This window comes from Cetorhinus maximus, chromosome 31 (assembly GCF_964194155.1).
Source record: "Cetorhinus maximus chromosome 31, sCetMax3.hap1.1, whole genome shotgun sequence".
NCBI lineage: Eukaryota > Metazoa > Chordata > Chondrichthyes > Lamniformes > Cetorhinidae > Cetorhinus > Cetorhinus maximus.
Window position 1 is genome coordinate 2,972,384 of NC_135909.1, and position 26,283 is coordinate 2,998,666.

The 26,283-nt window shown below is 47.0% G+C and overlaps 1 protein-coding gene across 1 annotated transcript in view; it reads left to right on the plus strand.

Moving 5' to 3' along the window:
* The first annotated feature begins 594 nt into the window (after window positions 1-594).
* The window catches only part of LOC144670173 (neuroblast differentiation-associated protein AHNAK-like), a 56,301-nt gene continuing 30,612 nt past the window's right edge, over window positions 595-26,283 (plus strand). The window contains exon 1 of the mRNA XM_078532647.1: window positions 595-805. The gene's annotated coding sequence lies outside the window, so the exon portion shown is untranslated. The remainder of the gene's footprint in view (window positions 806-26,283) is intronic.

Genomic DNA, 26,283 nt, shown 5'->3' on the forward strand with positions numbered 1-26,283 from the left:
AGATAACCAGACTGGACTGTACCTTCTGCCCTGGTAGACACAGATAACCAGACTGGACTGTACCCTCTGCTCTGACAGACACAGATAACCAGACTGGACTGTACCTTCTGCCCTGGTAGACACAGATAACCAGACTGTACTGTACCCTCTGCTCTGGTAGACACAGATAACCAGACTGTACTGTACCCTCTGTTCTGGTAGACACAGATAACCAGACTGTACTGTATCCTCTGCTATGGCAGACAGGGATAACCAGACTGGACTGTACCCTCTCCTCTGGAAGACACAGACTGGACAGCGCCCCTCTGCCCTTGCAGACACAGATAAGCAGACTGGACTGTACCCCCTGCCCTGGTAGACAGGGATAACCAGACTGGACTGTACCCTCTGCTCTGGTAGATATGCTGGCCTGGACTGTGCCCCCCCCCCCCCCTGCCCTGGTAGATATGGCAGGACTGAGACTGTGCCGTGCCCCTCAGGGTCTGGCACTCTGTGCTGCTGTTGTTGCAGCGGTTGTTGGCGAGGTGGGTTTGTCAGGGCACATGACTGCTCTGACACATCCCTGATGTAAGCTCTCTCCTTTTTCACTCTTACAGCACGAAGCTAGTCTCCACCCCTAAAGGACACACCCGATCGTGTACAAGAGCCCAGCCCTGTAACAGTAGAGCTTTATTATCGAGTATCTGGAGGCTGGAGCTACACTAAGAGTGCTGCATTCAATAACGGGCTATTCCACACAACAAGCATTGGGTGCCCCGGCACCATGAGACGGCGTGGGCTTTAGCCTGCAAATCGCTGCCACCAGGTAAATCGAATAAGAGATATGTTTAAACGGTGGAAATTTTGCTGCCCAAAAAAAAAATATATATATATTTCGTTTTAAGATTTGCGGAAAAAGAAATGAAGTTGCCGAGAGGTTTCTCGAGCTGCAAAGTTATCGGAAAGTTTGTTTGGAAAGTTTTGCCAAGCGGAAAAATGAGTCCTCTCCAGCTGTTGGTGGCTGCATTGGACAAGAGTTGAGCTCTAACGTGGGCGTGGATCTCTTTGGGTTGCCTGGTTGGGGTTCACTGCCTGTCTGATGCGTGGACTGTGTGGGACGGAGCTATAAACCCCTCAGGAAAGTTTTGCAGATCCAAAAGTTATCCAGCCTGCAAGAATCTGAACATCTAAATTTCTAATGTCAGTTCTTTTTTTTTTGTTTGTTGTTGTATTAAGTTGATTTTCCAACTCCTACCATCAAAGGGAAAATAAATTGAACGGTGGAGGAGAGGGGTGGGGGGGAGGTGATTTTGGGATGTTGTTGACAAGTTATAAGGGGTTTTTGCCCCGAAAAAAAGGTTTCTGCCTAGTGTTTGACATGGGTGTGGAAAAAGGAGGAAAGAAAAAACGCATCTCTTACTACCCTCCCCCCCCCCCCCCTCCCAGTATCTGGGCGCTGAGCCAGGGTCTAAACCTTGGAATTCCTGGCTGTGGTTGGAAAGACAGAGTAACTTAAAGCAGACTTTTGAGAGCAGAGGACAAGGTGGTGGTGGTGGCGGGGGTAGCAAAAAAAGTGTAACCACGCCAGGATTTCATATGGGATGAAGGGACGGGATAGAAAGAGAGAGAGAGAGCGAGGAGTGACTTTCAAATCTGTGCCAGAGGTAGGCATGTAAAGAAATCCTGGAGTGGGTGTGGTGTGGCTATTTGAAGATTAAACAAATGCAGCTATAAGTGCAGCTGCGGGAGATACTAGAGGATTGTCGTTTTGTTTTTGGTGTGTCAAACCCTCCAACCTGCAAATAGTATTTTTATTTCTGAAGCACTCCCCTGTTTGACTGCATCTTCAAACTCTAGGCAGGCAAACTTTATTTCCTCCCCCCTCCCCTCTCTCTTCAAACTCTAGGCAGGCAAACTTTATTTCCTCCCCCCTCCCCTCCCCTCTCTCTCTCCCTCCCTTACCCCTCTGAGATTGAGGGGAGGGGGGGTGAGGAATAAAGTTTGAAGAAACTTTTGAAGTTTGAAAACTGTGTCTGGTTCTCCCCATTTCCTTCCACAGTGGTGGAATGCCCAGCTTTTAAGAATTTTTTTTTAAAAAAAATACAGAAAGTGCTGGAAATATTCGGGTGTTTTCAGCAGTAGCTGGTTTTATTTCGGGTTTCCAGCGTCCCCAGTACTTTTGCTTCTCGGGATGAACGATCGAGAATGGGCGAAACGGGTTGGGACACTTTCAAAGCGTTCACCTATTCCTTCCTTTTGTTAAGACTTAATGCCCCAGGGCAGAGTATGGGTTAATGCATGCTCACACACACACACAAAACTTCCATCTGTGCCCTGTGTTTGGATCAATTGTTCTAAAGATAATGCCCCCAAATACTTTTACACAGACATGTGAGTCAGGAGGAAGACGTCCCCTAATGTGTTAAGGGTGTGTCACTCTGCATGTGTGCTTGAGGGGTAAAGTTGCACAAACATGTGTGCAAGGATTGTACAAGCGCCTGTGTGTGTGTTTTACACACTGCAGAAGAGGTGTATCCCATCCGATCGGGATACGGTTTTGTATTTTGTTTTTAAACAAACGAGAGAAACTAAATCCGTTTGCAAATCTCCCCCTTCCCTCCCTCCCCAGAGCGAGTAGCCTCTTTTGGCAATTAAAAAAGATGTCACTGGGTTTGCTTTTTTGTGGAGAGGGGGGTGGGTGGGTGGAGAGGATTGGTTTGCGTTCAGATCGAGACGTCTTGGAGGGTCGGTTCTTTGGAGGGCGGAATCTGGTTTTCTACCAAATCGTGATCAGGTTCACCCACTTCGCTCCACTCCCCCGCCCAGAGGTAGAGTGACTTGCAAACGAGGGGACTGTAAGCAGCAGGGTCCCAAAGACCAAACCAGGTTGGCTTCTGGCGACCCCTGCAGAACCTCTTGAGGGCAACACCAGCTGGTTGGTACTTGTAGAGTGGACGGTACCTTTGGTGTGTTTTGCTTCTGGGATTGGGGGCAAGGAAGGGGTTGATCTTTGCATTGGAGGCTCTGCCTGTTTCTATTAATACATATACTTTCTGCAGACAAGGTTCAGAAAATCAACTCCAGCGGCTGACCGTTTTAAACCAGTGGGTCGCTCGGTTGCAAGCCACTGGGCTGTGGAAGACAACCCAGTGGATTGTTTTGTGTTTGAAGAGGGGTGTGGTGTTCAAGAGTTTTAAAATCACGCTTGCAATATCACCCATGTAAGTGGTGAGCTGTAGGGGGCAGGATGATCTTAGTTTCCCACCCCACCCCACCCCACCCTGGTCTGTAATGAGTTAGTTGCTGTACAACTGGGGATTGCAGCAGTAGGGAGGCGTCACAAGTTTATCACCTGTGGGCTAGATGGTAGAGTGGGTGGGGAGTTGGAATCATATTCCTCCCCTCCCTAAGCACACACACCCAGGGCACCATACAGAGCCCTCTGCTGCCGGGTGCCAGAGCAGATGTGATAAGTAGAAAAGGCAGCATCAGACTCGGCTGTGATGCCCCTCTTGGCCAAATAACTCGCGGGCTGTCGCCAAAAGGAGTGGCCTCTCGGGTAAGGCAACTTCGGGCAGCAGTTATCGGCGGGGCCGTAGCCCAGCGAGGAGATCCCTCACCCTCTGGAAAGGAGCAGAGGAGTGATGGGTGGGGGGGGAGAGCAGGAGAAAGGAGAAAGGCAAAGCTATGTCTGCGAATAAGCAGGTCCCAAAATTGCTCAGGGAGTGTCACACGAGGGGTGCAGAAAGCCAGCCCTCGACAGAGTTGGGGGGAGAGTGAGGAGTGAATGGTCATCATTTTTGGAAGAGAAAGTGACATGTCACAGAAAGTTGACATGGTGTTTCTGCAGTGTGATTAACACATCCCTTTGACGCAGTAGTTTTACTGGGAGGAGGTTGTTCATGAATTGGAGAGAGAGCCAGTAGGAGGATAATGTTAGCTGATGTGCGTAGTTCTGCCTCGTTGGGTTTAGGGAGACACCGGTGTGTGGATTTTGTTCAGAGGTCCTGTTGATTTGCATTCAACTCCTCAGGGAGGTGTCAGCTGTGGCTCAGTTCATAGCACCCTCGCCTTTGAATCAGAGGGTTGTGGGTTCATGTCCCACTCCTGGAAACCAAGAACTGTGATTGTACTCGAAAGAGTTGCAATCTGTGACTGTTGATAACTCGAAAGAGTTTCAACTCCTCGGGGTGAACTCTCGCTGGTAGGCAAGGGACGAGGTGGGTTAGTCACACAACCCGTTAGATTCAGTTTTTTTTCCCTCCCTGCCGTGTGACTGGGTCCTGCCGTTCCATCAGATTTCCAAGGATCCCGCAAGCCGGCAACCTGACCCGGGGTTAGAATGCAGTTCGATGATCATTCGGTGGTCTGGAATGCGCTGCCTGAGAGTGTGCTTGGAGGCAGGTTCAATCGAGGCCTTCAGAAGGGAATGAGACTGTTATCTGAAAAGGTGCAGGGTTACAGGGAGAAGGCAGGGGGAATGGGGCTGGGTGAGTCGGTACATTCGGAGAGCTGGTGCAGATAAGATGGGCCGTATGGCCTCCTTCTGCGCTCCAACAATTCTGAGATTCACTGACCCGCCCCTCCATGTATCCCCCCTCCCCTCCACAAAAATATACCAATGTGCCAAAGTATTGCACGCAGGGATTTAAAACAAACTTTGAGTGATGTACCATTCAAATGTAATTCAAACCCTGTTTTAAAGCGGTAGCTTTGATCTTCATTTACCCATAAATTCTTACCTCTGAATGTAAAACAATTCCTGTGATCCTATGTAAACCTGCTGTTTTGTAGTTACACCCTCTGGCCAGTGATGGCGCTGCTGCATCTCCTCTGGCTGAAGGGTGCAGTGACAGCGTGACAAGTTTACACAGGTAGTTGCCATTATAAATGTGGCCATGGGAAATAAAAATGGAAAAGGTTTATCAGGAAGGGTGCCTAGATGAAAAATTTTGATTAGAGATATGTTGAGAACTTTGGCACGCCAAATCACATTTACCCATTTTTGCCAGTGTCTCAATTAATTTCTTATTTATGTGATTAAGCACACAGGCACCAGAGAGCAACACCTCCATGCACCAGCAGCCATGCTCTACAGTGTTAATATCTCCGAGCTTTTAGAATTTGCAGTCCCCAGGCTCAAGATTGATCCATTCCAGGAAATTTTGAGAAAGGTTTCTTTGGTTTAGGTTCTGGCCTGATCCTTCGTTTCCTTGTGTTTTTTTTAAGTGTACAATGGGGGATCTCAGCCCACTTCCCCGTCCTCAGAAAGTAATGTTGAAACTCTTTCGAGTTATCAACAGTCACAGATTGCAACTCTTTCGAGTACAATCACAGTTCTTGGTTTCCGGGAGTGGGACATGAACCCACAACCCTCTGATTCAAAGGCGAGGGTGCTATGGACTGAGCCACAGCTGACATGTCTGAAAGTAATGTTGAAGGTGCAAGATTATTGCTCCGTCGGCGAGAGCTGACAATGAAAGTTAATTGGGAACAGGCGGACATGGAGCAACGCAGACACATGCACACACACTGAGAGGCATATCAAGACACGCTGAGGAACACAGACACCGACGCACAGGCAGGTGCTGAGGGACATACTAAGACTAAGAGTTACTGAGAAACACAGGCACCGAGGCGCACACGCATACATATACCGAAAGATACACAAGAGACAGACACTGGGGCACTGAGACCTGAAGAGTCGCAGCACAACTTAGCAAGTGACATGCAAACTCTGAAACGCAGGCACCTGAGACACACACGAACACTGAAAGACATGGGTACCGAGAGACGAAGACACTGAAAGATACAGGGAAACATTGAGGCACTGACCTCAATAAGATGTGCACAGGGAGAAATTACATATATTGGACGAGGTGGCAATTTTAAACATTGTGGGGAAGCTGGGAATAATGAGGCTGAATTGTTTTGCCAGTGACAATTTTCATGTAAACGTGTAGATCAAAGTTGTGACTAAAACAAAAATCTGCAATGCAATGAGAAAAACCTTTACTAACAACCTTATCATAAGGATCTTCCAACTGGATAGTCGAATGAATTCACACTCTAGCCATCTTGCTTGTGAAAAATGTTTGTAACAAAAGTGAAATGAAGTTGAGTAAAAAAAAAAGATGCACAGGAAATATGTGGTTCTTATATGGACAGTGCAGTATCGAGAGAGCGACCTTTGTTGTCGGGGGGGGGTTATTGCTTTCTGATCAATGTTTTAAACTTAGTCCCTTGTTCAAGTGGGTGCTAAAGGTCATGTGGCACTTGTTAAAGAAGAGTTCTCCTAGTGTCCGGGCCACTATTTATCCCTCAACCAACAGGTTACGTGGTTGTTTATTTTATTGGAAGCTTTTTAAGTTGTCCTAATGTGTCTTCCTTTTGTCCGCTGTCAAGTTTTTTGGATACTCTTCTGTGAAGTGCCTTGGGACATTTTCCTGCATTGCAGACACGTTCTTGTTGTTGTGAAACGAAAACAAAAACAAAAATTGCTGGAAAAACTCAGCAGGTCCGACAGCATCTGAGCAACTGAAGAGAGTCATATGGACTCGAAACGTTAACTCCGTCTTCCTCTCCACAGATGCGGTCAGACCCTGCTGAGTTTTTCCAGCAATTTTTGCTTTTTGTTTCAGATTTCCAGCATCTGCAGTATTTTGCTTTTATCTTGCCGTTGTTAACCTTGCTTTGTGCAAAATAACTATTCCGAGTTAATCCATTGAGCGAGAAGCACTTTGAGACACCTTTGAGATCTGGGATAAGGTGCTGTGTAGACGCCAGAGATGTCTTCAAAGAAATGTATTGGGTTCAGCGAGAAGATCTATTAACCAAGGAGATTTGGGAATGTGACAACATTTGTACAGAAGTGGTGCGGGAAGTGAGTTGAAAAAATAAACAGAAAATATAAAGCTCAGATTCCCCGTTGTCTATTTTAGAATCTGTCAATTTAACTCTGAGAACGTAGGAAACAAGTAACTACCCATAGCAATTGATTAAAAAGTTGTAATGTTTTTTTTTTAAAAAAGGGCATTGCGTGAGAATATTTTGGAACTTTGACTGTGGGAAATAATTTGTAAATATTTACTGCCAGTTTCTGGTGAAAAGACTTCTGTAGAACCTTGCCTCTAGGGCTTGTTAAACTGTGGGGCTGGTGTTGGAGGGGGTAACGTTTTTTCAGATATTATTTTAGCCACTTGATTTACATACTCGTGTAAAACTGCCTTTCAGTATTTTAACCCGTCAGCGACTACTCTTGAAATAGTAAACAGGAATTTTACAGAATCGGTGATAGCAACAGTCGACCTAAGGGTCACTTGTATCCCCAAGAGTTTGTGTGACATTTCTAACTGTGGTAACTTGTTTATTTTTTAAGGAGCGAGGTGGAACAGACCTGAAGTTCATATAAGTTCCCGCGAAATGGAAACGAGATGTATATAGATCTGAAGCGGGAGAAAGTCAATGTAAATAGGTTTTTAGAGCAAGCTATGGTTACGGCTTTCTTATCAACATGACAAAATGGTGGTGCTTTCAAGATGTGGGTGCCATTTTGTACTGGTCCATTTTCCTTCTCATGTCTTCTCGAGCTGGGGTAGCTGCCTGCAGACCAGGCTGCTCTCCTCGCCGCAGCAGCCCATGCATTGAGTTGGCAGGCTGTTCGCCCGAAGGGAGGGGAAGGGGGAGCAGGGGGGCTCAAGGCCAAACCCAGTCTTGTCTCCCTCAGAGGCCCACATCCACGAGTCCTATTCAGCGGGAGTCTCCGGAAATTCCTGGCTATTTCCTCCCCTCCATCTCCAGCGTATTTCATGGGCGTTGAGGCAAATCACAGTGGCTCCTCTGCTGAATCATTGCAGAGCGCGCTATTTCAGTCATGTAGCAAAAGTACTTCAGATAGCTTACAGGGCTGTAAACAAGGTCAAAGGGCTGTCTCTTGGGATAGAGAGCAGTAGTGAAACACGGTGAAGGACACTGCTGGTGGAGTTGTTTCAACAGTATTCTCAAGACTACCAGTTTTAAGAGTGCATGGATTGCTTGAACACCATGAAATACAAAATGTTTTAATAACGAAAGCAGAAAGTGCTGGGAAATACTCAGCAGGTGTGGCAGCGTCTGTGGAGAGAGAAACAGAGCTAACGTTTCGAGTCCGTATGAAGAACTGAAGAAGAATCATGTTCAACTCGAAATGTTAACTCTGTTTCTCTCTCCACAGATGCTGTCAGGCCTGCCGGATATGTCCAGCATTTTCTGTTTTTATTTCACATTTCCAGAATCTGCAGCATTTCGCTTTTACCAAATGCTTTAATTTTATTATGGTCTCCACGAGATACACATTCATATTCAGTGTAACTCTTGTCAACGTTCAGTGTGGTTCTTATTGAAGTAGCTCACTCAGGCACCACGGCTGGCATGAGCTCTAATTGCTGTGAACTTTACTCCTGAACCTTTCCTTTTCTCAGCCGATGAAGAGGGTGGATGCAGCTGCCCTCCAGATTTTATACCATCGTTAATGCATGGCCCCTATAACAAACGTTCATGTCTATTGAAGCGCAGAAAGCAACACACTGAGCCCCGGCTTCTTTACAACCGCACAATTTCCAGCAGGGGACCACTGTATGGCATTCAGGAACAAGAAGCCTGGCTGATTCTTTTACCTCCAGCCTAATCTAACAACGTTGGAACCAATTGTAGCTCCCACCTCACTCCGCCGCAGCCCAGACTCAGCACGAGTTGGAGTTCAAGGTGGTGGGGCGGCTTCCGATTTTCTGGTCTGGTGACTCCTGCTGGACAAGCACGCGGGTACCGAGCTTGCTTGGGATGTCCTCCGGGGTCCAACAGCTCACTGTCCACCAAATAATGGCTACTTAGGGTAAGGTGGCAAGGGGTAACCCGTGCCCCACCTAAAGTCAGCATTTTCAGGAGAGGAACAGGGAGGGAGTCATGCTGAAAATACCCGAGAGAATAGATCATAACTGCAGGGTCTGGGCTGTAATGGGGACAAGGTGGTTGGGAAAGAGAATTTCAAGTATGGTCTGTCAAAATCATAGAGGTAGTCAGAAAGAGGTGCTTAAAGTGCAGTTTGAGCTTGTTAGATGTTTAGCCATTAGCTGTTAATGTCAAAATAGTGTTTCTACTGCGAGCATGGTGTTGGACAGCCATTTCATTTACTGCTGAGAAGTGGAGACCATTACATCTGTTTCTCTGAAACACTTGATCTCATAGGTCCAGGCTGGCGCTCCAGTGCAGAACTGAGAGGGTGCTGCATTGTCGGAGGTGTTGCCTTTGGCATGAGGCCTTAAACCAAGGCTCCATCTGCCAGATCGGGTGGATTTTGGAGGGTCCCGTCGTGCTCTTGCAAGAACAGCAGGGAGTTGTCCTGGTTTTTCCAGCTAACATCCCTCTTTTCAATGCATCCCCACCGAAACCAGATGAACTGGCCATTCATTTTATGAAGGTTGGTGCCATTCACAAAATGGCTACGGTGGTTTGCCTGCATTCCAGTGGTGACTGTTCTTCAGAAGGATCCAGTATGCTAAGCACAGACGAGTTTCTGAGACAAGACGGGATGCAGCGTACATGCAACTTGGGGTAAAGTTGTGTAAAAGCTGGGTGCAAGGATTGTTAAACATAAACCTGGCAGCCTTATAACGGCAGGAGTATGTTATGACATAATTTTATAAATAATTAATCTTAATTCATTGATAATGTAATTTGTATCATATGTAATTCTTTTAAAAGTAATTTAAGCAGTCGGGATGTTGAAAGATCATAATAAGATGTGGCAGGCTACTGAAAATTGGTATTATATATAGTATACAAAGTATTTACAGTACAGAGAGAAGCCATTTGGCCCGACAAGCCCATGCTGGCGTGTTTATGCTCCACATATGCACAGACTGTGCACACTTAATTCAGATGCTTTACACAGCTGTTAGTAATGCACAGTCATAGAGAGTTTATATTTTACATGATCGTCTAGTGATTTCAAACGTTGCTGTCTGGGATCCCCTGCAAATACTGGCACTCTTCCAAGCTGCAAATACCGCCGGTCTCTAAGGACCACCCCCTCCCTCTCTCCCCCTGCCCCCCACTTCCTCCCGCCCACCTTCCCGGCAAAGCTGATACTTTCCCAGCGACACCTTCCCTCCCCGCAAATACTGACATCATTCTGTGCGACCCATTGCAACAGTGACACCTTCCTGGGGACTGTCTGTAAATTGTGGCCCTTTCCCGTGGATCCCGTTCAAATAGTTCCAGCCCGTTCAATCCACTTTCAAATTCTGTTAAGTGGCGGAGCCCCACTGCCACCGCCCCCCCACCCACCCCCCCCCCCCACCCCCCCCGCCCCCCCCCCCCCCCCCCCCCCCCACCCCCCAAGTTTGAGAATCTCAAACTATGGGCAGAATCGTCCCAGGTTCGCACTAAGTGCGGTAGTGGGCATGAGGAACAACATTTTACCCGTCGGTCGCAATGGTGGGTTTTGGCGCTGTATCATCCGCTTCCAGCCTCATTGATTATGCAGCCACAGGTAACACGCTGTCCCGCTGTGCGGGCGACCGCTGAATCACCCACCACGCCGCTACCTCACCGTTTCCTCACTCCGGGTGCCATATCCAAACTGAAACCTCGCACACAGTTCTCAATGCTTGCAGCCCAGGACTGCTCCAGTGAAAGCCAAGAAGAGTTCAAAGACCCGTCACTGGAATGACTTTTGGAGGCCCGTCGTGATGCCCTCCACCTCTGCTCTGGCCGCAGGAGGTCCGGCAATCTCACTACTTGGCTTGGGAGGCGGTGGCTGGGAGTCAGTGTCAACGCTGCACGGAAGAAGCTGGCCATCCAGTGCAGAAAGAGGATGAATGATCTCATCCGTGCTGCCAGGGTAAGGCAACTATCTCATCACTCTAAGCTCACACACTCACATTCACTGGCATCTCACTCACTGCCAGCTCAAGGGACATCACCACTCACTCTCTCACACATTCCCTCACATCTCCACCCGGCCTCATCTCCTCTGGAGACTGCCTCCTCAGCCCTCACCATCTTGAGGCCACTTGCACAGATTAACATGTGCCCCCCCCACACACCCTGGGATACCCTCCTTCCCCCAGTACAGCTCTCACCTTGCAGACTCTTCCCTTGCCTGAGGCCACTTCTTCCCCATTGCCCAAGCAAGCCCTAGTCCAGCAGCTGTTGAAAAGCCACCCCTGCCTTAAGGCTGGACTGGTAGGTAGAGACCTGCCCATCAGCCTCCCTAAAAGTGATGTGGTGCTGCCTGCGAAGCCTGGTGCTGAGTGCTGCCCAAAGCTAGGTAGGCCAACAAATTGCAAAGTCCCGAGCAAAGTGCAGCTTGCCAGGTGAATTGTAAAGGGAACAACAATTTGTACTGCATAAGAAGAGAGTGCAAGATGAAAAGCTTTGACAGCATTTCTCTTTTTTCAGCCAATCAGCACTCTTTTCTCATGCAGTACAAATTATTGTTCCCTTTACAGTTGGTATTCTTGTGAAATCTGTCCTGATGAGTGCAAGACAAAAAGCTTCAACAGCATGTATCCTTTTTCAGCAATATTCAAGTTCAGTGCTACCAAGTGACAAGGAATTAGAATCTTAAGAAGAGGAGAAAGGGTGAAATTAGAACAACATTTCTCTACATGCCACAAGAGAGGCCAAGAAACGCTGAAAAGAGCAGCTGCTGCAGCCATTATCTCAATAACAGAGTCCATCGACGAATGCTATTCCTGGAATACTGATAATTTGGGTTTGGCTGCCCATAGGGTGTTGGGGCTCTGGCCTTAAAGTAGTTGCAAGCACAAAGTGTGGGAGAGCAGAGGGCAGTATTACGATGAAGCCGAGGGATATTATATACAGGGTGGGTCCCCATTTCACTAGCATTTTCAGTGGTAAATGTATAGTGGGCAGCAGGGGAGATGTAATCTGAGCAAAGCAGCAGGACGTTCTTCTCTGTGGGCCTTTGCAATCCTGACCTCACCCAATGGAGCAGAGCTCACTGTATCAGGATTGGGAGCAGCTCCTCAGCTTGAACTTGTTCTCTTTGTCAGCTCACTGAGCACTGCGACCAGTGCTGGCACCCAATTGCTGCTCCCAGGGGAACTCAGGGAAACCCACCACGGGTCGGGGGGCTAAAGTTGGGACTTTCCGGGTCTGGCCAGCTCAGTTGGATGAAGCCGCTGAGCCATGGAGGGGAGGCAGTTTTTCTAACCCACGCATGTTTTCTAACTGAGACAGTGAATGACATGCTCCTGAAGTTTTGCCCTTCAGCCAGTGACTGGGAGGTGTTTAAGATCATCCTGGAGGTCGGGGTGAGTGGGGGTGGTGGGGGGGGTGATGCCTTTCTTGCAGAATCCCTGCTTGGCTGGGATTGGACATATGGCTTGAGCACCCACCTGGGCAGGCTGCCTAAAATCCATTTGGGATTTTGAAGCATTATTTTGTCAGGGGGTGCAGCAAAACCTCAATTATTGGCCTTTCTGAGTTGCTTGAGAAGGCGACAGTGGGTGCCTTTCTGAGTTGCTTGAGAAGGCGACAGTGGGTGCTTCTCCAACATGGCATTAGAAAGGAAAATCCAGCATATTGACCTGAGCCACCATGAAGGAACAGTGATACATGCCCAGAGTGGTGTGTAGCTTAGAGGACATCTTGGAGGTGATGGTGTTCCAATGAAATTCCTGCGCTTGTAATTTTTGTCCATTTTTAAAAATCTCTTCTGAAGGCACTGACTCTTTCCTTGGTGTCTGGCACCCTCTAGTACCTCTCCCAGGTTATATAAGAACATAAGAAATAGGAACAGGAGTAGGCCATTCGGCCCCTCGAGCCTGCTCCGCCATTCAATAAGATCATGGCTGATCTTCTTGTGTTTCGATTTCCACATTCCCATCTACCCCCGATAACCTTTGATTCCCTTGCCTAACAAGAATCTATCTACCTCCGCCTTAAAAATATTCAGTGACCCCGCCTCCACCCCCTTCTGAGGTCGAGAGTTCCAAAGTCGCACGACCCTCTGAGAGAAAAAAATTTCTCCTCATCTCTGTCCTAGAAGGGCGACCCCCTAATTTTAAAACAGTGCCTCTTTAGTTCTGGACTCACCCACAAGAGGAAACATCCTTTCCACGTCCACCTTGGATGTGGCCGGTCAGGATCTTATATACTTCAATCAAATCACCCCCTCACTCTTCTAAACTCCAGTGGAAACAAGCCCAGTCTGTCCAACCTTTCCTCATAAGACAACCCACTCATTCCAGGTATCAATCTTGTAAACCTCCTCTGAACCACCTCCAATGCATTTACATCCCTCCTCAAATAAGGAGACCAAAACTGCAAACAGTACTCGAGGTGTGGTCTCACCAATGCCCTGTATAACTGAAGCATAACGTCCCTCTCGTAATAAATGATAGCATTCCATTAGCCTTATATCTTATGGATGTACTTTGGCAATAAGTGTTGGCGTCTGTTCCATCAACCTGGGAGGGTGATATCTCAGTGCTAGTCCTCGCTTGAATTCCTGAATACTTTTGAGCCAGAGGTTCACTGGAGAGCCATCAGGAGTACACTGGCTTATTTCCATCCCGCCCCCCCCACCCCCCCTCTCTGGTTAGAATCTGATACTTTGCTTTGATGTCTTATTAAGAGCCTTTGAAAAGTTATGCGGGAGTGCAGTGCACCATTTGGCTGTTGCTGCTTTGGGTGCTGGCAGAGTCCCTGGCCTTTCGTGCTGAGGCAGAGCAAAAGGATAGCTTGCTAAGCTGTGAACCGTTTGAATATCTGCTTACAAATATTTGCAGTAGCAATGCATTTTCTGTGTTTTCTGATTGCAGCTTTTCATGTCCGACTCCGACTGGCTTTTAGTGTGTTGCTCTCTGAGTTTATGCCTGTCTCTTGCTGTGTTCGCGGGGGTGCTGGCCATGCTGTTCAGCCTCACATAAGTGCCTGTCTTCTTCGTGTCTGAGGTCGGGCTGTGAATGGTGAAGTGGTGGGGTGGGCGGTTTATGGGGCGCGTGGCCAGGCCTGATTCTTCTCCCCCCCCCCCCGAGCCAAAGTCCTCACCTTCCCAACACTTGTAACCTTTGGGAGCGGGAAGACCAGGCTGCTTTTCTTACGCAGTGTTGGGTCAAAGTTTGGTGCCCTTAGCGCTGCTGGAGCCGAAACGAGCTTAAACCACTTCTTTAATATAGGAGGGTGTTCTATTTCGGGCTCCTGGAGGCCAAGATCGGTGGGCTGGGAGTCGGCTGGCTACCCTTGAATCTGAGCCTAGGTAAAAGAAGGAAAGGTTCTGCAGCGTCTTGCTTGATCCCAGGTGGTCCCAAAGTGCTTTACAGCCAGTAAAGTTCTTTCGAAATGTAGTCGCTTTTGTAACATAGGAAACGCAGCAGCCGATTTGCACACAGCAAGCCCTCAAAAAACAGTGAATGTTAAAATGACCACATAACCTGTGATGAAGTACTGGAAGGCAGCTGGCAGAACTAAAGCTTTGCAGGAATGTGTGCCTTCACAAGGGAAACACAGGGGATGGTAAAAGCAGGCAGATTGACTTTTCTTAATAGAATTTGGCCCATTGCTAACTCGGCACTCAATTTGGATCAAGCCTGAAAAACGCAGTAAACAAGTAACTGCTCTACCACAGGCTTGTATGTAGGTCAAGGGAGTCTGTGGCTCGGCTGAACTGAAAGGAGCTGTGTTATTTTTCTTGGCCTCGTCTCTCCGAGCCCTGTTGATGTTAGCTGGAGGAGTGCAGTTTACCCTCCCTCCCTTCAAGGAGAGTTTAGGAAACTGGCAGAGAAGGAACTTGTAATTCCAAGGAAGCTGAGAAGAAGAAAGTTGTTTTTTTACCCTCTCTGGGGTACTTTTTATTAACCGGCCCATCACCGAATTCGATTCACCTCTGTCGTGCAGAGGGCCAGAAGATTCCAGTTCCACACGTCACAGCTCACAGAGACTTTTCCAATCAGGAGCAACAGAAAAAATGAAGGGGAAAGAATTATTTTACCTCCATCCACCCTCCCCCCCCACTCCAATTTTGGCTTCCTAAAAGGCCACACTCTTGCTGTGGTGCAGTTCTGGTACTCACCCCCTGACCATTTATATGGGAGCCAAGTCAGAGAGTGTCTGCTTGGAGTGAATTCAGAATGGATCTCTGGCAGTGACTTCTGCTCACAGACCAGCCTGAATCTAGGGGGTGACTCCAATGTTAAAGCAAGCTGCGCAGCATGATTTGTTTTTAATGGTTTTGGTTCGACGATTTGCCCCCTTTGGTCCCTGTTGTTACCGCAACTTGCTATATTTCTTCCCTCTGGCAATGGGGCATAACACTTAAGGCCATCGAGAGGGTGCTCAGCATCACATCGGTGGCCTGCGGGAGGGCGAGTATGATCTGAGAATTCAGACTGACTGAATTTGTCTTAAGCCCGGAGCCAGGCTAAGGCCAGGAGTCAACCTCGGTCTTAGAGTTGGGCTGATTCTACAACCACTGCCTCATGTAAGGGAGAGTCTTTCATTGTTTTGGAGTTTGTACAGTTATGTGTTTGAGGATTACGACCAGCTGGGGTGAAACCTTGCAGTTTGAATCTCCCTCCAGGCTGGCTGAATCCAGTCAGATCTTGGCCTTCCAGATAACATCACCGTGAGGCCTGACCGACAAGCATCGGTGTATTTTCACAAAGGTTAGCGTTTTCCGTGAACTTGGTCTTGCCCCGAATCAATCTATTACCCGTTTGCTCAACGAGCCTTCTAAATACCATAGAGAGCAACCAGCTCTGGGTGCACCAAGATAACAACTTGAGTTTCTATGCTGTAGAGAGGTCCCAGGCCGCTTCACAGAGGCATATAGAGGTAAATGGAAGCTGAGCCAGTGAAGGTGGCATTAGGAGGTGTGACCAAAACAATGATCAAAGGGGTGGACTTTAAGGACCGTCTAAAATGAGGAGAGGAAGGTGCGGGGGAATTGCAGAGCGTGGAGTCTAGGTGACTAAAGGCACAGCTGCAAATGATGTGGTGAAAGGAAGGGAGAGGATAGAGGCCAGAGTCAGAGGAACTACGTTTAGGAGTAGGGAGGGGAGTTTTTATAGGGCTGGGGGAAGTTAAAGAACTAGGGAGGGGTGAGGTCGTGGAGAAGGATATACACACAAGAATCAAAATTTTAAATATGCGGCATTAGGGGGCCAGAAGCAAAGGGGACTATCCAATCGCTGGACTGAGGACACGTACAAGGAAGTCTTTGAGTTGAGAGGGTGATGTTTAGCTGTGCAGTGTACAAGGCTGAGACCCTGTCCTTCAGACAGACCTAAGAATCTGTGGAATGCAGCAGGGAATGTAATGAGTGCAGGGTCCAGATTTGCTCATTTCCTTTGAAGCCACTGACTGCCCTTGCTGTTTACATAGGAGCAGACAGCAGGGAGGGAAATTGCATCCTGAGGCTTAATCAGACCCCAGCTAGACGACATTCAGCCTCCTTTTTTTTTTTAAAAACCCTCCACAAATTTTCAACTAGGAACACGCTGCGATTGAAAGAGGGCGTCGTGAAAAACAGGCGCGAGGAGGGGCAATCAAAGGGAACAATCTGGAACAGTATCGGAAACAAGTCCGACGTAAAGGTGATCCAAACGCTTTACAGGCGTTTCCGACAGCTGGCTAATATGCTGATTCCGGAACTAACCCTTTTTGTTTAGGATCAAGCCAGAAATTGGTTTACCCTGAAACCCTGAAAGTCCACATGCAGCCTCACCAGCAGTCCCTAAAGGTGCCGTACCAAAAAGGTGCACCTTTTAAAAAAAGATACCTACAGATAGTCATTTGGTGGTGCAGAACTTGAGTTTTGCTGAAAAAAAAGAGACATGCAGTTGAATCTTTTTGTCCTGCACTTGTCAGGATAGATTTGCAAGAATACCAAATTGTAAAGGGGACAACAACAAACTGTCGCAACCAATAAATTGTTGTTCCCCTTATAATTTGGTATTCTTGTGAATTTGCCCTGATGAGTACAGGACAAAAACCTTCGACAGGGTGTCTTTTTTTTTTCAGCAACACTAATCCACTCGAATGCGGAGAGATGAGCTCTCCTCCCTCCTCCATAATAAATCCCCCTTCCTGGAATCACCCGAGACCCTTGGTGGACTTCCGAGCCAGCCAAATATCACCCCCCCCACCCCCCACCTCCGACCCCCAACAATCCTGGTATGTTGCCCCCGAGGCTGCAACTGGTGCCTGCAGCTCTCACTGGTACGTTTCTAATGAAGGCGGCCGACTAATTTCTAAACGTAGCTGTCTTCAGGGGCTCAATGGGGCTAGGATGCAGTTCCAGGGACATCAACGGCTCCTCTGTCCCACATCTGTTGGCCATTCGTCAAGTGCTAGACCATGAATGTCTGTAGGCTATTTGACTGGAGGGGGCATCGCAATCGCATCTTTGAATCACATTGCCCTCAGTTGACACTCAAGTGTATGATTGTTTTGAGGTTATTGGATAATAATCAGGAGCAGTTAACCCTGGCAGCAGTAAAGGATATTGTGGTAGCACATAGTGTCCCTGTCCTAGAGGGAGGGAATAATTAGCCAAGACTCTTGCTCCTGATCACCATTCAGCAGCCCCCCCGGTTGGAAACCGTATGCAGCAGAGAGGGAGCAGAAGAAGAAGAATTAAGATTATAACAGCAAAAACAGGGGCTCTTATCATTGGAACAACGCAGGCTAAGAGGAGACGTGCTGGAGGCATTCAGGAGTAACGAGCTTTGCTGAGGTAAAGAGGGAAAATCTATTACCACAGGTTGTAAGTCAGTGACTAGAGGGCAAAAACTCAACATCATCATTTGAAGAACAAGGAGAGAATTTGCTTTTTTTAGCAAAGGGATTTTAGGGCATGGAACGGTCAGTCAGAAACTGCGGCAGATGCAGAATCCACAGATTTTAGTAAAAGAAAGTGGGTAAATATTTGAAGAGTATGGCAAGGCAAATAGATTAAGGGGATAAGGGGATAGCTCTTCAAAGAGCCAGCACCATTGCAGTGGGCCAAATGCATGAGTCTCAAGCTGAGGGTAGGATTGGCTTGGCAGCACTGCCCTCCAAAGCCAAATAGTCTGATGACACCCATTGCTTAGGAGAGCGGGAGAAGAGTGGTCACTCTAGGCGAAGTACTGGAGAGCCCCTGCCAGGTGTTGGGAGCTGTGATTTAGGGGCAGGAGGGGAGGAAACCTGAAAAAAACGAAGCAGTGGAAGACTGCTGTGTGCCAAATGTTACTGGACCCAGGGTTGTGGCTGACACATATCCTGTTTAGAAAAAAAAAGAGTAGGACAGAATAAAACAAATTAAATTCAACGAATTAACAGCTAACAAAAGAGGGTTCTATCTGGTTAAGCCTGTTGTTGTCCGACTGACTTTTCCAGAGCCAGTGCTTGAAACAGTTTTGACAGATTGGCCTCAGTGTTACCCCAGGAGAAGCTCATGTGGGCATTTTTCTGGGACATGTGAAATGGAATGAGATTAATTGGAATAATGAGACCCTGAAACTAATCCCGATGATTCATCAGAGGAGCGCATGGGGTCCATCAGATCTGGGTCGTCTTCAAAGAGACGTTTGTTTGTCAGTCTGTTGGTGGGTGTCGTCCTTTTGAAGCCAGAAAACTGATCCATTTCAGGCAGTGTGCCCGGCTCCCCTCTTCTCGCCTGTTCTCTCTCCCTTCCTTCCTATCTCTCCCTGCAGTTCTTTAACATTCTCAGTCTCTTTTCAGCAGGTCAGTCTTACATTATTCTCCCTTCTCCTTTCCTCCACCCCTTGTTTTGCTGCCTCAGTTTTATTCCACCTTCTCCCTCCATCCTGATGACATTTTCTCTGTCTTTCTCCTGTTATGTTTTTTCTGTTCCTCTATTTTTCTCATTGTTGAGAAAATAAGTTTTCTCATAATTGTGCTTATTGCAGAATGTGTTTCTCGATTGAATTCCTGTTTTCTCCCTCTCTTTATCCACGTATCTTACTGTCAGTTTTTCTGCGATCTGTTTCTAACTCTCTCTCTCGCTGTGTTGTTTCTGTGTTTCTCGCTTTGTCGTTCGGTATCTGCTTTGCCCTTGCCCCTGATGTGAGGCTTTCTTTCCCTCTCTCTCTCTCTGTGTAAGTTTTGTTCCCAACTCCTACTTTTAAATGTTCAGACAGCGCCTCGGGTCATGTGGTTAATAAGCCTCTCTTAACATACACAATGCTCTTGTGTGACGGGACAGACCATCTGCTTTTTAATTACATCCAACACACTCTGTCACGAGGGTCCAGAAATTGGTTTGAAAGTTACTTTTAACCCCAAAAATGAAGGGACTGCTTTTGATCTGTAAAAACAGTTTAAAACTCTGATATTTCAGGGTGTGACTTATATCAGTGTGCGGTGTAGCAAAGTGTTCGAATGACGAGTGTGGCTTATAGCAGGATTACAGTGAAGTCACGTGGAGTATACAAGCAATGACAACTTGCATATATACAAAGTATTTAAGGCATTTCACGACACATTTTTGAACAAAGATTGACACTGAACCATGCAAGGAGATATTAAGGCAGATGACCAAAAATTGGTCAAAGAGGTTGGTTTTACTGAGCATCTTAAAGGGAGCCCAGAATTGGAGAAATGCAGACACCTTGTTGGATGTTTTAATGAAGGCTCATCGATCTGAAACATTAACTCTGTTTCTCTCCACAGATGCTGCCTGACCTACTGAGTATTTCCAGCATTTTCCATTTTTATTTTGGATTTCTAGCATCTGCAGTATTTTGCTTTTGCACCTTGTAGGATTGTGGGGGCTGGGGAATTACAGAACTAGGGAGGGAGGGTCGAGAGGCCATGGAGGGATTTGAAATCAAGGTGTTGCTTAATGGGATGCCAGTGTAGGTCATTGAACACAGGGGTGAATGATGAATGTGGCTTTATGTGAGTTAGGATATGGGCAACAGGGTTTTGGATGAGTTTAAGTTGGTGGAGGGTGGAAGATGGGAGCTAGCCAGGTGTGCGTTGGAATAGTCAAGTTGGAATAGAACAACAAAGGCATGGATGAGGGTTTCAGCAGCAGATGAGACGAAGTGAGGTGGAGTTATTGAGGTGGAAGTGGACAGAATAGTAATGGTGTGCATATTTCAGAGTGTTACCGGGAGTGTCACCATCTGTGTTAACTGCTGTCCCTTGCAAGCATCAGTGGAAAGGAAATTTCAGTGTAATAAAGCAGAGCGTGTAAGGGAGGACTACAGTTGATGGAGGTGGCCATATGGTTGCATGGGAGTTGCCAGATACCGAAGGAAATTCTAGCAAACATATTGTCCTGTATAGTATCAAGTCATATTGACAAAGGACCCAAATCTGTTTGTGTGTGTGTGTGTGTGTGTGTGTGTTGTGGTGGAGGTGGAGGGATGACATTAGGTAAGAACCTAATGGAATTGAGGGGCTTATCTTATGAAGAAGGGTTGAGCAGGCTGGGCCTATACCGCTTGGAGTTTATTAGAATGAGAGGTGATCTTGTTGAAACATAAGATCCTGAAGGGATTTAATAGGGTGGATACCGGGAGGATGCTTCCACTTGTGGGAGAGATTAGAACCAGGGGACACAGTTTAAGAATAAGAGATCTACTGTTTAAGACGGAGATGAGGAGAAATTCTTTCTCTCAAAGAGTCATCAGTATGTGGAAATCTCTTCTCCAGAAAGCAATGGAGACTGGGACATTGAATTTATTCAAGGCTGAGTTAGACAGATTTTTGATAGGCAACGGAGTCAAAGGTTATGGGGGGCAGATGGCAAAGTGAAGTTGAAACCACAACCAGATCAGTCATGATCTATTGAATGGCGGAGCAGGCTCGAAGGGCTGAATGGCCCTGCTCCTACCCCTATGTTCCCAACAGGATCTTGCTTGTTTGAGGCTCAGTAATGAAGCACCCGGCTAATATCCTTGCTTTGGGTTACTTACTATGGATGTACCTGAAATTGGTGAGACAGATTGGCAGCAAGGATCAGAACTTGCAGGGGGAAAAGAGTGGAATAGGAGAGGAGAGACCCCAGTGAAAGGCCAAGGGCCATGGTGGAGGATAGCACCAAGGTTCAGAAGAGAGGACAACATAAATCAAGTAGTAGTATTTCTTTAAATTATTCATTCAGTGATCAGGTGACACCAAGCTTTGGTTTTAAAGACCTAAGGATTGTTGGTGGAAGGGGAGACATTGAGTCATTTTTCAGAGCCACTTTCTCGCTGATGTGCCAAAGGCATTAAGTTCTTGCAGGGCTGAAGTTTTAGCGGTCCTGCTTGCCCCTTGTCACCATGTCCAAATTGTCATTACTGACGCGTCAGTCTGAAAAGTTGAGCCCAATCTTCACCCTCTGGTTGTGAGGGTGGGAGAGGTCAGGGGGAAGAGTTGAACTGAATGATTTTCAGGAGTTAGAACTCCAGACAAATTTCCTCCTCAGCGCTCAGTGGCACTGAGGCCAATTATAGCACTCCTACCGTCCCACCATCGGAGTTCAGCAGTGTTTGTCAACACTAATGGGGATGGACCCTGGGGCTTTCTTGTCTGTGGCTCGGCTGCTCACTAGGTAACACTAGAGGTTCCCCAGATTTGTTGTTCTCAAAATGAGGTGTTAGAACTGGAAGCAGCATGGTGAGTCTCAATGTTAACAGAGCGTGAGTGCAAAACAGAGAAAGAGTGGGGCAGTGTATGTGGAGCTTAGGAGGGGCGAGAGAGGGAAGACCATCAGTAGACAGACGAAAAATGTTCATCTTGTGAGGTGCAAGGTGAGGGAAGTGTCTGTGACCTGGCAATTAACAAATGCAAGAGGGGTACTGAAGAGCCGCTCAAAATGTGGCATCAGTGTTCAAGTCTTAAGGTAGATGTGATTTGTTAGGGAATGTATGTTGGAGCATGCTGCAGTCTGACAATTATAGCTGTGATGGTCTTCCTTGAGGTACTCAGTATAAAAACACGTTGAAGCCCTGAAGGTTAATGTATCTAAATCACTGAAAACTTTCATCCAGACCAACATGATTGTGCAATAAAGCAGTCATTGTATTGTTTGCAATGACTTCTTTAAAGGCATATACTGCCAGTTAATAAACAATTAGAGGAAGAAGATAACCTCTCACAGCAATACAATGAGACCTTGACGCAATCAACAGTTTTACTGTTGAAATAGCCTGAGTGGGCAAACCTATTCCCAGTGTGGTACTGAGCAATACAAACTACACTCAAATAAGGAATGACCATTTGGCTGAAGTTTTGAAGGGATGCCAGGCATCCTTAGGTCTCTAAGATAAAAATAAAATACTGCGGATGCTGGAAATCTGAAACAAAAATAAAGTAGCTGGAAAAACTCAGCAGATCTGACAGCATCTGCGCAGAGAAATACAGTTAATGTTTCGAGTCCGTATGATGAAGAGTCATACGGACTTGAAACGTTAACTGTATTTCTCTCCACAGATGCTGTCAGACCTGCTGAGTTTTTTCAGTTATTTTTATTTTTGATCCTTAGGTCTCAACCCTGGTTGGATTATTAAACACCATTTTATCCCACCAGATCATTATGCAATCAATGTTCTGGATGGCGTTTTTGGATACTTGCTTGCTACAGTCACGATGAGAAATTTTGCTTTGAAGCTCTATTTGATTGAATTTCCCGCAGCTGTGAGTAAGGCACTAGGCGTGTTAGAATATAGGTGACTGGACCAAAAAGGATTAGACCTGCAAACTGATCCATGTCTCATACTGATGGTGCAGGCTTGGACAGGTCTGTATTTTGTCAATTGAGGGTTTGGTGTTCACTCCTCCTGAACAAATAAAGGCCTTAGAGTTTTTTTTTTAAATTCTGGGAACCCAGATTTGAATCCTGCCCTCGATGACTGGGCTAGGTGATCTCAGGTTGGGTGGGTGGGTGGGGTAAGAGCCTGTGGTAGCTCACTCAGTGGGTTAGGGAGAGAAAAAAGAGAGTCAACGACGCCAACCACTTTGTATTGTTGTGCAGTGTTTCCTGATGGAAAATGCAGGTTGGGAGATTGGACCACCCCCTGTGTTCAAATAACTTGCCTGTGAGAAATGACGTTGCTTGCAGTGGCAGAAGAATGCAGGGGTTGATGAAATCAAGCCCCAGCAGGAGCAGGATTGGAAGGGAGTTAGCGAAAAAAAAATTCAAAGGAACATAAATCTTTTTTAAAAAAAAAAATCATTCCGCCCTCTTCAGCGAAGGCATATTTTAAATTGCCAGTCAATCCTCTTGTGGTGTTACAAAAGGGAAGGGCTGATTTTAACTCCCAAAGGTAGGCAGAGATCTGGTGCAGATCAGGCTGCCTTGTTATATACCTCATCCCCTCCACTGAACCTGAAAGTTAAAAGCAGTCCAGGGAGTCGATGCCAAGGGCGGGATTTTCCACGGGATTGTCCGGTCTCACCGAAAGTCAGTGCCGAACCTGCTGAATCTCCCGCGGAGGGTCCCCGCCACCACAGGGCTGGAAAATCCTGGCCCAAGTGTAACCTTTCAGCGAAGCTGGGCTAGCAGCCCAGGTTAATCGGATCAGCGCGCACAGATGTCATTCAGTCCCCGTTTCAAGTCGCACATTTTGGTCAAGTGGCTGCAGGGTCAGCACCACGTGTGGGCACTATTTCGGATTTGCGGTCCTGGAGGCCGTGTTGGGATCCCGATGCCTCCTGGACAGTTTTAGATTTTTAAAGGGCTGGTGGGGGGGCGGTGGGAACCAGAAATCCACTCACTGCCAATTAACAGCCCAGTAAGCTTCTTTTGGAGTTTGTTAAGGGGCCAGTCCGGTGAAGAATGGAATTTTCCATGTCTTTTTTTTTCTGGCAAACACAAACAGTCTGGTGCACGTCAGTGTTAGAAAGTTTATTTGTGTTTATGCTAAAGTGAAATCTGATGAGCCACTCAACACTGGGTCGATGGGTCGAATGCTGCACCATAGCTTGGCATCTATGGCCATTTTCTGCCTTGCTTCACCTCCTGGGCTTCTAAGGAGTCTATACGGCAAGGCAGTGGCAATCCCAACATGGCTGCCACCTGCCATAGAACCATAGAACACTACAGCACAGAAAAACAGGCCATTCGGCCCTTCTAGTCTGTGCCGAAATATTATTCCGCTAGTCCCATTGGCCTGCACCTAGTCCATAACCCTCCAGACCTCTCCCATCCATGTATCTATCTAATTTATTCTTAAAATTTAAGAGTGAGCCCGCATTTACCACGTCAGATGGTAGCTCGCCTTTGCTGCTGATGTCTCCTGGAGGTGCTTTGTGCCTCTAAATGGGCACCATGCTCGCCTCTTGCCCAATTGGGTCATGCATTTAAAAATAGGGTCCTGGAATTCATCTGGGTGTCAAGTTCACGAACCTTCTTTGAAAATCTGGGCCTTTGTCTTTATAATGCAACTATAAACTCCATAATTATCCTCTGGGTGAAAATATTTGTCTGAAAAGCTTCGGGCTCATATACCCTGGATTTGAAGCCTTCACTAGTTTTCCATTTTCTAGACATCATCAACAAGTAAAATAGATATTATTAGGAGTAGTAGTATTACCCCGCCCAGCTCCACCACCACCCCCAACACACCCCTCCCCTCCCCACACCACACCAAAGAGGTGGAATTCGAACCTGTTGTCCTTCTTATCTGCACGGCTCAGTATAGAAAGTATAACTACGCATGGGGAGAGGTGACTGGACCTGTTCACTTTCCACCGGGGTATCCTGGAGACCACGCCATTGTTTGCGTTTTCACTCATTTTGCTGTTCCATTTGTTTTGCTTTTGTGCCTCCTGTTGACACAAGTCTATCTCCAAATTCCAGTCTTTTTTTTATCTTCGATCAGCGAAAGATATTTCTTTTACCTGAGTGAGCCGTCGCTCAGTAGCAGCCAATGTTTCTTTTCAGGAGGTGGCTATGCCCTGTGTGTACAATCGTGCCTTTGTCAGCTCACACCCGCCTTACACAAACAATGCAGTTTTATATCAGTAAGAGGCAACAAATTCATAATAGGTTCTCTGAGGACTTAGTGTTCCTTAGGTTTCCACTCTTTCTTGTCCTTCATGTCTAAATATTCCACTGCTTAAGCCTTCAACTCACAGCATCTACACAAATCACTTCCTCCACGGCATCACAGAACTAGTGATCAATAGTTATTTTTTATTCTTTCAAGGTCTGTGGGCGTCGCTGGCAAGGCCAGCATTTACTGCCCACCCCTACTTGCCCTTGAGAAGGTGGTGGTGACCTGCCTTCTTGAACCACTGCAGTCCATGTGGTGTAGGTACACCCACAGGGTAGTTCCAGCATTTTGACCCAGCAACAGCGAAGGAACAGCTGATATAGTCCCAAGTTAGGATGGTTTGTGACTTGGAGGGGAACTTGCAGGCGGTGGTGTTCCCATATGTCTGTTGCCCTTGTCCTTCTAGGTTTGGAAGGCGCTGTCAAAGGAGCCTTGGTGAGTTTCTGCAGTGCATCTTGTAGATGGTACACACACTGCTGCTACTGTGCATCTGGTGGAGGGAGTGGATGTTGGAGGTGGTGGATGGGGTGCTGATCAAGCGGGGCTGCTTTGTCCTGGATGCTGTCGAGCTTCTTGAGTGTTGTTGGAGCTGCACTCATCCAGGCAAGCAGGGAGTATTCCATCACACTCCTGACTTGTGCCTTGTAGATGGTGGACAACCTTTGAAGAGTGAGGTGAGTTACTCTCTGCAGAATTATCAGCCTGTGACCTGCTCTTGTGGCCACAGTACTTTTATGGCTGGTTCAGTCCAGTTTCTGGTCAATGGTAACCCCTAGGATGTTGATAGTGGGGAATTCAATGATGGTCATGCCATTGAATACCAAGGAAAGATGGTTAGATTCTCTCTTGTTGGTGATGGTCATTGCCTGGCACTTGTGTGACATGAATGAAACTAGCTACTTATCAGCCTAAGCCTGAATATTGTCCAGGTTTTGCTGCATATGAACAAGGACTGCTTCAGTATCTGAGGTGTCATATTATGGTGCTGAACATTGTGCATCATCAATGAACATCCTCACTTTTGACTTTATAATGGAGGGAAGTCATTGATGAAGCACCTGTGGTTGGTTGGGCCTAAGACACTACACTGAGGAACTTCTGCAGCGATGTCCTGAGATTGAGATGATTGACCTCCAACAACCACAACCAGCTTCCTTTGTGCTAAGTATAACTCCAACCATTGGAGAGCTTTCCCCCTGATTCCCATTGACTCCAGTTTTACCAGGGGTGCTTGAAGCAATACTCGGTCAAATGTTGCCTCGATATCAAGGGCAGTCATTCTCACCTCACCTCTTGACTTTTG